The sequence below is a fragment of the Macaca thibetana genome, chromosome 1, assembly GCF_024542745.1.
Source record: "Macaca thibetana thibetana isolate TM-01 chromosome 1, ASM2454274v1, whole genome shotgun sequence".
Lineage (NCBI taxonomy): Eukaryota > Metazoa > Chordata > Mammalia > Primates > Cercopithecidae > Macaca > Macaca thibetana.
The window spans coordinates 182125114-182137527 of record NC_065578.1 but is presented as its reverse complement, the minus strand read 5'-3'; the positions used below and the strand labels follow the sequence as shown (position 1 = coordinate 182137527).

The 12414-nt window shown below is 48.9% G+C and overlaps 1 long non-coding RNA gene across 1 annotated transcript; it reads right to left on the bottom strand.

Moving 5' to 3' along the window:
• Window positions 1–1799: 1799 nt before the first annotated feature.
• On the bottom strand, window positions 1800–11801 carry LOC126940664 (uncharacterized). Its single transcript, XR_007720862.1, has 3 exons — window positions 11694–11801; window positions 8475–8750; window positions 1800–3488 (listed from the first exon to the last, which is right to left on the bottom strand). It is a non-coding gene; the product is annotated as an uncharacterized LOC126940664 (long non-coding RNA).
• Between the last annotated feature and the right edge of the window lie 613 nt (window positions 11802–12414).

Below are 12414 nucleotides of genomic sequence, written 5' to 3'. Positions count from 1 at the left end.
GGCCTGGAGCCCTGTGGGCATTAGCCGGGCTCACAAGGGAACTCTTGGAGGGTTCTGAGCAGAGGAGTGAGCTGCTCTGCACATTCCAAGGGTCCCTCTAGGAGACTTGAGATACCTCCTTGCCCTGTTCTGCAGCTGCGCTGGCTGCAAGGTACAGATTTGGCCCTCAGCTAAATTGCAGGGAGGACAGAGGAAGAGAGAGGAAGGCTCCATTCTCCTGTTTCTTGCCCATTTCTCCTCATCAGTGGAACCCTGCCTACGCATGGCCTTCTTCATTTGTACGCAGCTCCCTGCCCTCCTCAATACCTTACCAATCATTTACACTTTAGTAAAATCGAGGCTATACATCCCATGACCCCTTCTCCAAAGTGACGAATTATGTCTCCAGAAAAGATATGTTGAAGTCCTAACCCCCAGTTACTGCAGAATTTGACCTTATTTGGAAATATGGTCATTGTAGATGAATTAGTTAAGATGAGATCATGCTGGAGTAGGATGGGCCCTTAATCCCATATGAGTGATGTCCTTTTAAGAAGATGATGTGGGCCGGGTGTGGTGGCTCATGCCTGTAATCCCAGCACTTTGGGAGGCCGAGGTGGATGGATCGCCTGAGGTCAGGAGTTCAAGACCAGACTGGCCAACATGGTGAAACCCCATCTCTATTAAAAATACAAAAATTATCCGAGTGTGGTAATGGGCACCTGTAATCCCAGCTACTCAGGAGGCTGAGGCAGAGAATCACTTGAACCCAGGAGGCAGAGGTTGCAGTGAGCTGAGATGGCGCCACTCCAGTCTGGGTGACAGAGTGAGACACTGTCTCAAAAGAAAAAAAAAAAAAAGGAAGACGATGCGAGATACAAGGGAGGAATGCCATGTGAAGATGGAGGTGGAGATGGGATTAGGCACCTGCATGCCAAGAACAAGGCCAAAGACTGCTGGAAACCACTGTGAGCTGGAAGAGGCAAGGAAGGACTCCTCCCCAGAGCCTCTAGAGGGAGCGGGGCCCTGCTGACTCCTGGATTTCAGGCCTCTGGCCTCCAGAATAATGAGAAAATGAATTTCTGTTGGTTTAAGCCACCTGGTTTTGGTACTTTGTTATGGCAGCCCTGGAAACGAGTCCCAGGGATGTTTCTCAGGGCCTGATTTCTAATCGTAAAATTTGAGATTTTATCCCATTCAAAGAAATATCCAAAGTCTTATTAGCCTACTAGTCAGCCTTTACCTGAGGACAAAGAGCTTTGTTTTGGGGGAATCCTGGGGCTGTATGGGAATTCCGAAGGGCACATTTGGCTCGATGGCCTGGATGTCTTACCTTTGGGAAGTAGGGAGCTGGGAGGAGCCCAGCTGGACCCCTGCCCCTCTGTTGGATGGGTTTGGCTTAGGGTGTGGGTATTGGTTAGGTGTGGATACAAAGGTTTGGCCTTGCTGTGGCAGAGAAGGTTGATAAAGGGGCCTGGGGAAAATTAAATTAGATGCCAAACTTTGCCTTTTATTTATTTGCCTGAAGATTAAGCTGTCCACAGTTTAATCTGCAGGTCTGTTCACAGGCCAGGGACACAAAATGATGGAGACAGAGTCCCCTTCAAACAAACACCACACATGTATGTTCACTGTGGCATCATTCACAATGGCAGAAGGTGCAGAGAACCCAAATGTCCATCAGTGGATGAATGGAGAAACAAACATGGCACACCCGCACAATGGAACGCTCTTCCGCCGTAGATGGAATGAAGTACTGCCCCACGCTACAGCACGGACCAACCTCGAAGACATCATGCTGCACGGAAGAAGTCAGCCAGAAAAGGCCACATACTGTATGATTCCTTTCATGTAATATACCCAGAACAGGCAAAGCCGCAGAGACAGAAGACAGAGACAGAGACAGATTGTCAGGGCTTGGAGGAGGGAGAAATGGGGAGTGGCTGCTTAATGGGTATGGGTTTCCTTTGGGGTGGCGAAAATGTTCTGGAACTAGGTAGTGGTGATGGTTGTCTAACACTGGGAATGTGCTAAATGTCACTGAATTGTGCAATTGAAAATGGTAAATTTTATATTATTTTACTACAATTTAAAAAAACAGAATGAGAGAAGACAATCAACAGAGAAAGAGATATTTAACATACACGCTATGAAGACCAAGAAGATGGGCTAAGGAGGCAGAGAGTGATGAGGAGGGTGTTATTTTATGGGGTGGTCAAGGCTGGCCTTTCTGAGGAGGATGTGCAGGGAGAGCCAGGCACATGGCTGGGAGGAGACCCTTCCAGGATGTGGAGGAGGAGCAGCAAAGGCCTGGGGCAGAAGCGAGAAGGAGTGCTGGGGAACCAGCAAGAAGCTACCTGGACTGCAGCTGCAGTGGGAGGGGGCGGTGCAGGGAAGTGAAGCGGGGCAGCAGGGAGAAGAGGCCAGGCACCTGTGACCACTGTCAGGGGTGGGAGCAGAGGAGTGGCGGGAGGGGCGAGCGTGGAAGCAGGAATTCAGCCAGGAGGCTGTTGTAGACAGGGATCTGTTTCTGAAGATCCATCAAGACCGGAGACTAAACGCTTGCTTCTTGCTTTGGCTGTGCTGATATTAATTACAGCTCTGCGAATGGCCTCTCTCCTGTCCTCAATTCCAGTGCTGCAGAGTTATGATTAAGCAGATCTGTCACTAAGTGAGGATTTTGTTGTGCTTTTTGAATGCAGTGCCTCGGTATGTTCATTTATTTTTCATTCAAGTTTGTATTGAACGATGTATTATATCTCACATGGTAGGTCTCCTGTGCCCCACTGCCTGGGGCTCCCTGTCCCTCTCCACCTGCTTTCTTTTCCCCCATTGTACTTACTTATCACTACCCAACACATTGGGCATGCATTTGGCATGCTTGGTTTTATGTGTCAAACTTGGCTAAGCTATAAGACCCAGTTATTGAAGCAAACGCTAACCTAGTGTTGCTGTGAATGTATTTTATAGATGTGGTAAGCACTTACGATCAGCTGTCTTTAAGTAAAGGAGATTACCCTTGATAGCTTGGTGGGCCTCATCTAATCAGTGGAGAGGTTTGAAGAGCAAAACTGAAGTTTCCCTATGAAAGAAGAAATTCTGCCCCAGGACTGCAGCATCAATTCCTACATGAGTTTCCAGCCTGCTAGCCCGCTCCACAGATCTCAGACTTGCCAGCCTTCACAACTGTATGAGCCAATTCCTGAGATAAATTCCTTTATACAGGTATGTAATATGTACACATACACACATCTGTGTCATCTAGATTTAGAGCTAATCTAACTCCCGGCTCTGTTTGTCTGGAGACCCCTGACTGATACTGATGTGTTTATTTGCTTAGCATCCTCCCTACCCCAGATACAAGCTCTCTAAGGGGAAGGTCTTCTGTCTGTTTCCTTCATGCTGTGTCTGAAGTGCCCAGGACAGCAGCCGGCCATAGGAGGTGTTCAGTCGATATTGTACAATGGATCTTCATAATTCTTAGTTATTTGTGTGGTTGTCGACTCTGTCTGAAATTCAAGAAAGAAGAAAATAAGAAAAAAGGATAAAAGCACACCGGTCTTATCTGAGGCTGGGGATTTCCCAGTTGGGCCCAGTGTTGTGGATTCTGCAGTTGAGCGTGTGTCTGTTTGCGGCTGAAAGAAAGCTGTGGCAGTGAGGAGAGGTTGCAAATTTAAACTCGAGTTCAAGTTCTCCTAGCAACATGCACACCCCCGCTGCTGGCTGGTGTAATCCAAGCACCAGACACGTGCAGCTGGGGCAGTTCGGGTTGCTAGGAGAACAATGACTCTCTTGCTTCCAGAGCTCGTAGGTGACAGCGGTATTACCAGAGGCGCACGAAGTGGGTGTTGCCCTTTGTTTCCCAAGTAATTGTTTTAAAGCAAGGTGAGGAGGAGCCTGGGGAAGGGGTAGAATAAGAGAGAAATCATGAATCCTGATTTGTGTTTGTTGGTTTGTTTGTTTAGGAACTAGAAGTTAGTGAAAAGCCTCTTGTTTCAGAATGTGTCCCAAATGGGTTTACAATTAGTGACAGAGTCTGTAGGAGCTTATGAAACAACCAATTCCCCATACTGTTTGGCTCTCAGCATCCACAGACCATCTGGATCAGCTGAGCTTGAAGTGTGGGGGCGTGCATTGGGGGCGGGGTCCAGAAACAAAAAAGATCAAGCTGGCATCAGTTGGGGCGGGAGAGGGATTTGGGTTTTCAGATTTTGCTTTCGCTTAATTACATTCGCAGGCTGTCCTGATCCTTATTCCCCTTCCCCATTGTTTCTGCCCTGTCAGCGGGGTTGACTGGCTGAAAACAAACCAGACCACCCAGGCAGCCAGAAGAACTCGTGCCTGTCCTGGCAGCCCTGACTCTGACTCTGGACGGGTGGTGGTAGGTGGTTGGGGGATGGGAGAACAGGGGAGCAGGGCCAAGGACAGTAATATCCCTGGCCACTCTTCATATATGTTGTCACCAATGCTCAAAGCCCTCCATGCCACCGCTTCCCCCCTGCAAAGGAGGAAGCTGAGCTGCCAAGGAGCGGCGGAGCTGAGAGCAGCACCAGCTCCGTCTCTCCCGAAGACCACCTTCTTTCTCCCATGTGTGCCTGCAGGATTTCATGACGAGACATCGTCTGCTACAGGATTTGCAGGGAAACATGGAGTATCACTTTGGGCCTATTTTCTAAGAGAATGGCCTGAAGAGAATAGATTCAAGTTTCCTCCCAGAAAAGCCTCTGCTTCAGGAGCAGGTAGCAGAAAAAATACAATATGTTCATAAAACAGGTTTGATTCTCCTCCTGGACACATGGAAAGGCTATCTTTTTTTTTTTTTTTTTTTTTTTTCTGAGATGGAGTCTTGCTCAGCCACTCAGGCTGGACTTGCAGTGGCGTGATCTCAGCTCACTGCAACCACTGTCTTCCGGGTTCAAGCGATTCTCCCATCTCAGCCTCCCAAGTAGCTGGGATTACAGGCACCCGCCATCATGCCTGGCTAAGTTTTGTATTTTAGTAGAGACAGGGTTTCACCATGTTGGCCAGGCTCGTCTTGAACTCCTGAACTCTTCCCGCCTCGGCCTCCCAAAGTGCTAGGATTACAGGCATGAGCCACTGCACCTGGCCAGAAAGGTTATCTTTCTGAGCTTCCACTGCTGTAAGGTGGGGTCATAGTATTAGAGTAGGAAGCTAAGCAGAAATGAGCAGGGCAGGAGAGGACCCCCCCCACTGCCCACAGCAATGTCAGGAAACCCTCAGGTGATGGTCAGGCAGTTGTTAACTGTCAATCTAAAATAATAATTGGGCATAGCTGGCACCAAGGAAAGGAAGTCTCCCAATAGAAAACACCTGAAGCTGGTGAGCAGCCGCTTCCTGGGAAGATCTCAGGAGCCAGGCGAGTGGGCTCAAGCATGCGCATTAAGAGGCAAAATGACAGTTTAACCTGTATATGACCTTCCTCTAGGAACACTCGACTGGTAAGGGGAGAAATGCCTCAAATAAGCATGTGCACAACTTCAGTAAACATGCTGTGCATGTGGCCCCTCCCAAGTGCCGGCAGGCCACCACGCAAGTGGGCAGCCCTGGACAGCCCGCCCCTGGGGAAGAATCAAGGGAGGAGAAACAGAAACCCTGGAACCGTGTCAATATATAAATCCCCAAGTCAAGGGCTGAATGGCACACTTGGATCTCTCGAGTCACCCGCTTGGCCCCCTTCGAAGTGTACTTTACTTCCATTTGTTCCTGCTCTAAAACTTTTTAATAAACTTACACTCCTGCTCTAAAACTTGCCTCGGTCTCTCCCTCTGCCTTAAAACTACTTCTGCCCCTCAGCCGAATTCTTTCCTCTGAGAGGACAAGAATCAAGCTGCTGCACACCTCTGCAAATTCACCGCTGCTAACAATGGGGCTGGTTTTCTGGCCCGCGGAAGGTGGGCTAAAGGGATGAGCAGCCCTGCCTGGCACGGTCCTAAAACCTGCCAGACCATCCTCCCTCTATTCTCTTCCCGTCTGCTTGTTGGATGCAGGAGACCCAGGGTGGGACTCCAAGGCCCTGAAAGACAGTGGAGCTACTTGGGAGGAGCCTGGGTCCCCGAATGCCTTAGTGGAGTAGAATGTCCCCTACACTCAACTCATATTGGACTCTGAAGGCAAAACTCGCCTTTGTTGTGTTGAGCCACTAAGCTTTGGGGGGCATCTGAAACAGGCTGTGCTGATTAATACAGAGCAGACAGGAGGGCATGGGAGATGACCAGTTTTGTGGGCTGGGGGAGAGGCAGTGGGATTTGGTGGAGGTGTTTCCAGGAGGAGGCAGAAAGGAGCCTCCTGGGGATAGAAAGGTGAAGTGGAATGTGCTGCCCTAAATTGAGAAAAGAGAGCGAGTGTGTGTGCACCCTCTCATATTTGTAAATTAGAGTTAACACCTCTGGTGGGGCCCTCTGTAAACTGTAAATACAGATAATAATGAAGGTTTGTATTGCATACTCACTTTCTAAGTGCTTTAGACGGATGATCTCATTTAACCCTCATAATATCCCAATGAGGTAGGAACTACTAATATCAACCTCATTTTAGAGGTGAGAAAACTGACCCCAGCAGAGATGAAGCACTTTCCCCAACACCACTAGATAGCAAGTGGCAGAGCCAGGATGGAGTTGAGGTGTCCAGGCTCTTGAACCTGCCTCTTAACCATGATGTCTGTCTCTATGGACTATGCACTAACAGTTTTCTAATGAGGACGAAGAATTCTGCTGTTATACCTGGTTGTGTGAAATAAAGCAGGAATTTGGCTGGCTTAAGTGTTCTAGGTTGCTAAAGAAGCCATGCCATTCAATCCTCTCTGAAACGGTGCTGTATATTCCTGGAAGCATCCTAGAGGGAACAGGGAGTGCTGAGCTGATGGGGGAAAATGAGGGTCGAGAATGGGGGAGGCCAGCCTGCATTATTTGTAGGCTTGGAGGAAGGTCCTGAGTGGAGGGCTAAAGGAGCCACCATGGCTAGACCCATGCTCTTCTGACCCTGGTGCCACCCAGGAGTGCGTCTCACTGCTGGGAATGGCCAGCCCTGGCACATCCGGAGAAAGGACTGTTGGTGGGAAGAGACCTGGGACACCCTCTCCAGACTGTGTCCTGTGAAGGAGGATGGGTCCCAAGGTGGGAAACGTATCCTATACATCTTTTTTTTGAGACGGAGTTTCACTCTTCTTGCCCAGGCTGGAGCGCAATGGCATGATCTCGGTTCACTGCAACCTCCACCTCCCGGGTTCAAGCGATTCTCCTGCCTCAGACTCTCAAGTAGCTGGGATTACAGGTGCGCACCACCACACCTAGCTAGTTTCTGTATTTTTGGTAGAGACAAGATCTCACCATGTTGGCCAGGCTGGTCTCAAACTGCTGACCTCAGGTGATCCATCCACCTTGGGCTCCCAAAGTGCTGGGATTACAGGTGTAAGCCAACACACCCAGCCTCCTATACATCTTTATATCTTATACAAGAGAGGTGTTGAATCCACATAGCAAATCCTTAGCAAGGGCCTACTATGTTCCAGGAGATGTACTAGATGCTGTGATAGTGAACCATGGCATGGCTCCTTCTTCATGGACCTTTCAGTCTAGAATCTTCATTGGAGGAGGAGCTGAAGGTCATAGGCACTATAGAGGTGGGGCTAGGATGGCAAAAGGGCTCAGAAGTTCAGAAACCTCCAAAGGTAAGCCATACAGTTTGACTGGGATGGGGTTGTTTACTCGCAGGTGTTTTCAGACAACTGGAAGCTGTTCCTAATGGCAATTTGTCCACAAGAACTTATACAGTGCATTTTAGAGTTGCGGGAGAGTGAAGGAGCCCTCACCTGGGCTGGCTTCCCCCAGGGAGCCAGAAGGGGAGCTCTTGAGTGGGAATTTGGATAACTCTTTTTTAGGACCAGCAGAAATGATGCCCAGAATAGGGTCTTTCCATTTTCAATGTCACTTTGCATGAACAGCTACTTGAGAGGCTGAGGCAGGAGAATTGCTTGAACCTGGAAGGTGGAGGTTGCAGTGAGCCAAGATCATTTGGGATTAATTAAATCTACATTTAATTTTCTCAGTGCCACAGGCACTCAGATGGAGCTGAAACCTTGCATTGAATTAGGAAGAGAAGAAAAATCACTGGTGGGTCTAGAGCCTGCAGACATGGTTTGCTGCTGGGACACTGCATGGAGGCAGCTGTGCTTTTCCCCACTGTCTCTCATGCTTCCTTGGACAGCAGCTTTCGGTAGTGTAAGTGTTGGATGCTCAACTGATGTTTGGCCTTAGGGTGTGGGCAGACTTGGTGTCCTCATTCCTTCAACAGATGTGCTCCGAGTGGGAACAGCCTCCCTGTGCCAGGGATGTGTCTGTCCCCTGCTCATGCAAGCAGTGCTGGGAGTGCAGAGGCAATGTGGGTGGGAGCTTGCTCATTGTCTTCATATTTCCTTTAAGCTCTGAGACCCCCACGCACTCTCCACATCAGGTTTAATGCAACTCACACAGACTTACAGATGAGCAGGGCAGAATTCCAAAAATATCCCTCTGTGGTCACCTCTCCTGCTCCAGCCCTCTGTTCCTAGTTGCTTTCTGGATGTCCTGCAACACTTCCCAATCATTATGTCCTCCTTTCACTCCACCACCATTTATTTAGTCTTCTCTGTGCCAGGTCTTGCTAGTGGTGAAGAACAAAGAGTCAAAGAAGAGCTAGCCGTGCATCGGTTCAAATGGCCACCTCCTTCCTCCACTGGACCAAGCATTCCTTGCTCCACAGCGAGTTCTCAGCACCTGGGAGTTAGAACATAGTAGGTGCTCAATAAATATTGTCGCATACATGTTGGATAAACTAAACACGTGTCTTCAAAAGGCTTTGGGAAGACTGGGGAAACAGAAGTGAACAGTAACTGCAGTTCACCCAGCACAAGTGTTAGGATGGAGGTGAGTGAGAAACTGTACTGGGGAGGAAGAAGGGCATTTGACTAAGTCTGACTGTGGGACTCGGGGGCTGCTTCTAGGAGAAGGCAATGCTGGAGCTGAGAACTGAAGAATAAGTGAGAGAGCCTGGTGAGGAAGGGGAGGGGAGCTGGGGGAGGATATTCCAGCTCCTGACTACAGCAGTCCAGGGACACCACTGCAGGTGTATTCTGGGAGCAGTGGTAGTAGGTGAGGTGGAGAGGTCTGGGGTAGGTGGCCAGGTTCATTTTTCTGCAAACCAGCCCCGCCTTCCTCATCTTCCCAGGTTCTCTAGCGGGCACCCTCATTGTCCTGTAGCCGTTAGAGCGATCTTCCGCAGTCCAGCTTGTCTCTTCCTTGGGATGAAGCCCTCCAGGTTCCATGCTCGCTCCACCTGGGGCCTCTGGTCTAGCTCCACCACCCCGCCCTTACATTCTGCTTGCCTGGGTTGCTGCCTCTGCATTCTAACTGGTCCTCCCACCCCTTGTTTGGCTCCAATTCATCTTGCACACTTCTGCTAGAGTTATCCTTTTAGCACTCAGATCCTTCCCCTGCTCAATAGCTTTCAGTGGCTCCCAGGTATCTACTAAATTAGGTGAAAACTTTTTTTTTTTTTTTTTTTTAAGAGACGGGGTCTCATTGTCACCCAGCCTGAAGTGCAGTGTCACAGTCACAGCTCACTGTAACCTTGAACTCCTGGGTTTGTTACATAGATATACACGTGTCATCGTGGTTTGCTGCACCCATCAACTCATCATCTACATTACAAATTACTCCTAATGCTATCCCTCCCCTTGCCTCCCATCCCCCGACAGGCCCTGGTGTGTAACGTTCCCTTCCCTGTCCATGTGTTCTCATTGTTCAACTCCCACATATGAGTGAGAACATGTGGTGTTTGGTTTTCTGTTCCTGTGTTAGTTTGCTGAGAATGATGGTTTCCAGCTTCATCCATGTCCCTGCAAAGGGCATGAACGCATCCTTTTTTATGGCTGCATAGTATTCCATGGTGTATATATACCACATTTTCTTTATCCACTCTATCATTGATGGGCATTTGGGTTGGTTCCAAGTCTTTGCTATTGTGAACAATGCTGCAATAAACATACGTGTGCATGTGTCTTTATAGCAGAATGATTTATAATCCTTTGGGTATATACCCAGCAATGGGATTGCTAGTTCAAATGGTATTTCTGGTTCTAGATCCTTGAGGAATCACCACACTGTCTTCCACAATGGTTGAACTAATTTACACACCCACCAACAGTGTAAAAGTGTTCCTATTTCTCCACATCCTCTCCAGCACCTGTTGTTTCCTGACTTTTAATGATCACCATTCTAACTGGCGTGGGATGGTATCTTGCTGTGGTTTTGATTTGCATTTCTCTAGTGACCAGTGATGATGAGCTTTTCTTCGTATGTTTGTTGGCTGCATACATGTCTTCTTTTGAGAAGTGTCTGTTCATATCCTTTGCCCACTTTTTGATGGGGTTGTTTGTTTTTTTCTTGTAAATTTGTTTGAGTTCTTTGTAGATTCTCAAAATTAGGTGATTCTACTTTTACACATTTTTCTACATATTAGACCTTTGTCAGATGGGTAGATTGCAAAAGTTTTTTCCCATTCTGTAGGTTGCCTGTTCACTCTGATGATAGTTTTGTTTGCTGTGCAGAAGCTCTTTAGTTTAATTAGATCCCATTTGTCAATTTTGCCTCCAAATTTCTATGGAATCCTATGTGTCTTTCTTTCTTTCTTTTTTTTTTTTTTGAGACAGAGTCTTGCTCTGTCGCCCAGGCTGGAGTGCAGTGGTGCGATCTGGGCTCACTGCAAACTCTGCCTGCCAGGTTCACACCATTCTCCTGCCTCAGCCTCCTGAGTAGTTGGGACTACAGGCACCCACCACCACGCCCGGCTAATTTTTTTTTTTTTTTGTATTTTTAGTAGAGACGGGGTTTCACCGTGTTAGCCAGGATGGTCTCGATCTCCTGACCTTGTGATCCACCCGCTTCGGCCTCCCAAAGTGCTAGGATTACAGGCGTGAGCGACTGCACCTGGCCTCTATGTGTCTTTCAAGGCCAGTGTTAAACTCTGCTGTCTCTGTGAAGCCTTTCCCAACTCCCTGATGAAGCCATATTCTAGCTCTTCCGTCCTCCTTCAGCACTGTGCTAGCCTCCCTGCTGAGCTGGAGGGTGATGACTCCTTATCAAAGCTATTGGCAGTACTGAGGTGCTAATCCATGTGTAAGGGCTAGGGCATCCAGGCAGACCTAGACCCTAGCAACCACTACCTGCAAAGTCCCAGAGGGAGCCCTAGAGGAAGAATAGAGGAGGAAGTTACCTTTGCTGGTAGCTGGGCTTGGACCATAAACCCCATGCAGAGAACTGGGGTCAGCTGGGCTGAGTATGGGGGCCTTGTTCTCCCCAAATCTCTGCTCTTCTTGTGCTCTAGCCAGCCACATGGAAGGACAGTGCCTCAGCCTGGGCCCATGAAGTGCATCTGCTGGGTGAACAGAGAACCTCTGCAGCCACATCCTCAGCTTATCTTTTATGCATAGTGACCACACCCACTTGCAAATATGTCCTGAAGTCTGGCCAACCAGATGAGTGCTCTTCTTCCTTGGGTCAGAATGAAAGGTGGGGTGAGGGAGTCTTGAGATCTTCTCATCCTGCCTTTGAAGTCCCCCAATACCCAGCACAGCTCTGAAGCCAGAGTAAGAGCAACAGGGAATTGTTGAATTAATTTGAAACCAATACTGCTACCATGGGACTGGGTCTGCCCCTCACCTCAGAATCCAGGACCTGGAACTTCTAAACAGGATGAGAATTGGCATCAGAGTGCTGTCCACTTGGCTGCTAGGCGTCTCATCCCTCTGCCTGCCTCTGTGCGAGTGCACTTAGACAGTTGAGCTCAGTAAAATCCAACAACCCATGCCGCCTGGGGGACTCAGAAGAGATGTCTGTCAAAGCTCCCTCCCAGAGATTCTGGCACTCTGGAGGACCACAGAGGAAATAGATATTGCATGGTACCATGTGATGCAAGGAGGAAGAAAAGCCTGAGAAACAGAACCAACTGGGACAAAAACACTGTGCAGCAGAAATACACAGGCTGTGATGGTGTATGCGCCCCTCTCTACTTAGGAAGGAAGATAGTAAGAGAGGGAAGGAAGACAGTAAGAGAGGGAAGGAAGACAGTAAGAGAGGGGAGGGAAAAGGAGGGGGCTGCTAGGATCCGCACAGGACCCTGCATATCAAAAAGGACTTTTAGGGCCGGGCGCGGTGCCTCACGCCTGTAATCCCAGCACTTTGGGAGGCCGAGGTGGGCGGATCACGAGGTCAAGAGATGGAGACCATCCTGGCCAACATGGTGAAACCCCGTTTCTACTAAAAATACAAAAATTAGCTGGGCGTGGTGGTGGGCACCTGTAGTCCCAGCTACTTGGGAGGCTGAGGCAGGAGAATGGCATGAACCGGGAGTCAGAGGTTGCAGTGAGCCGAGATCATGCCA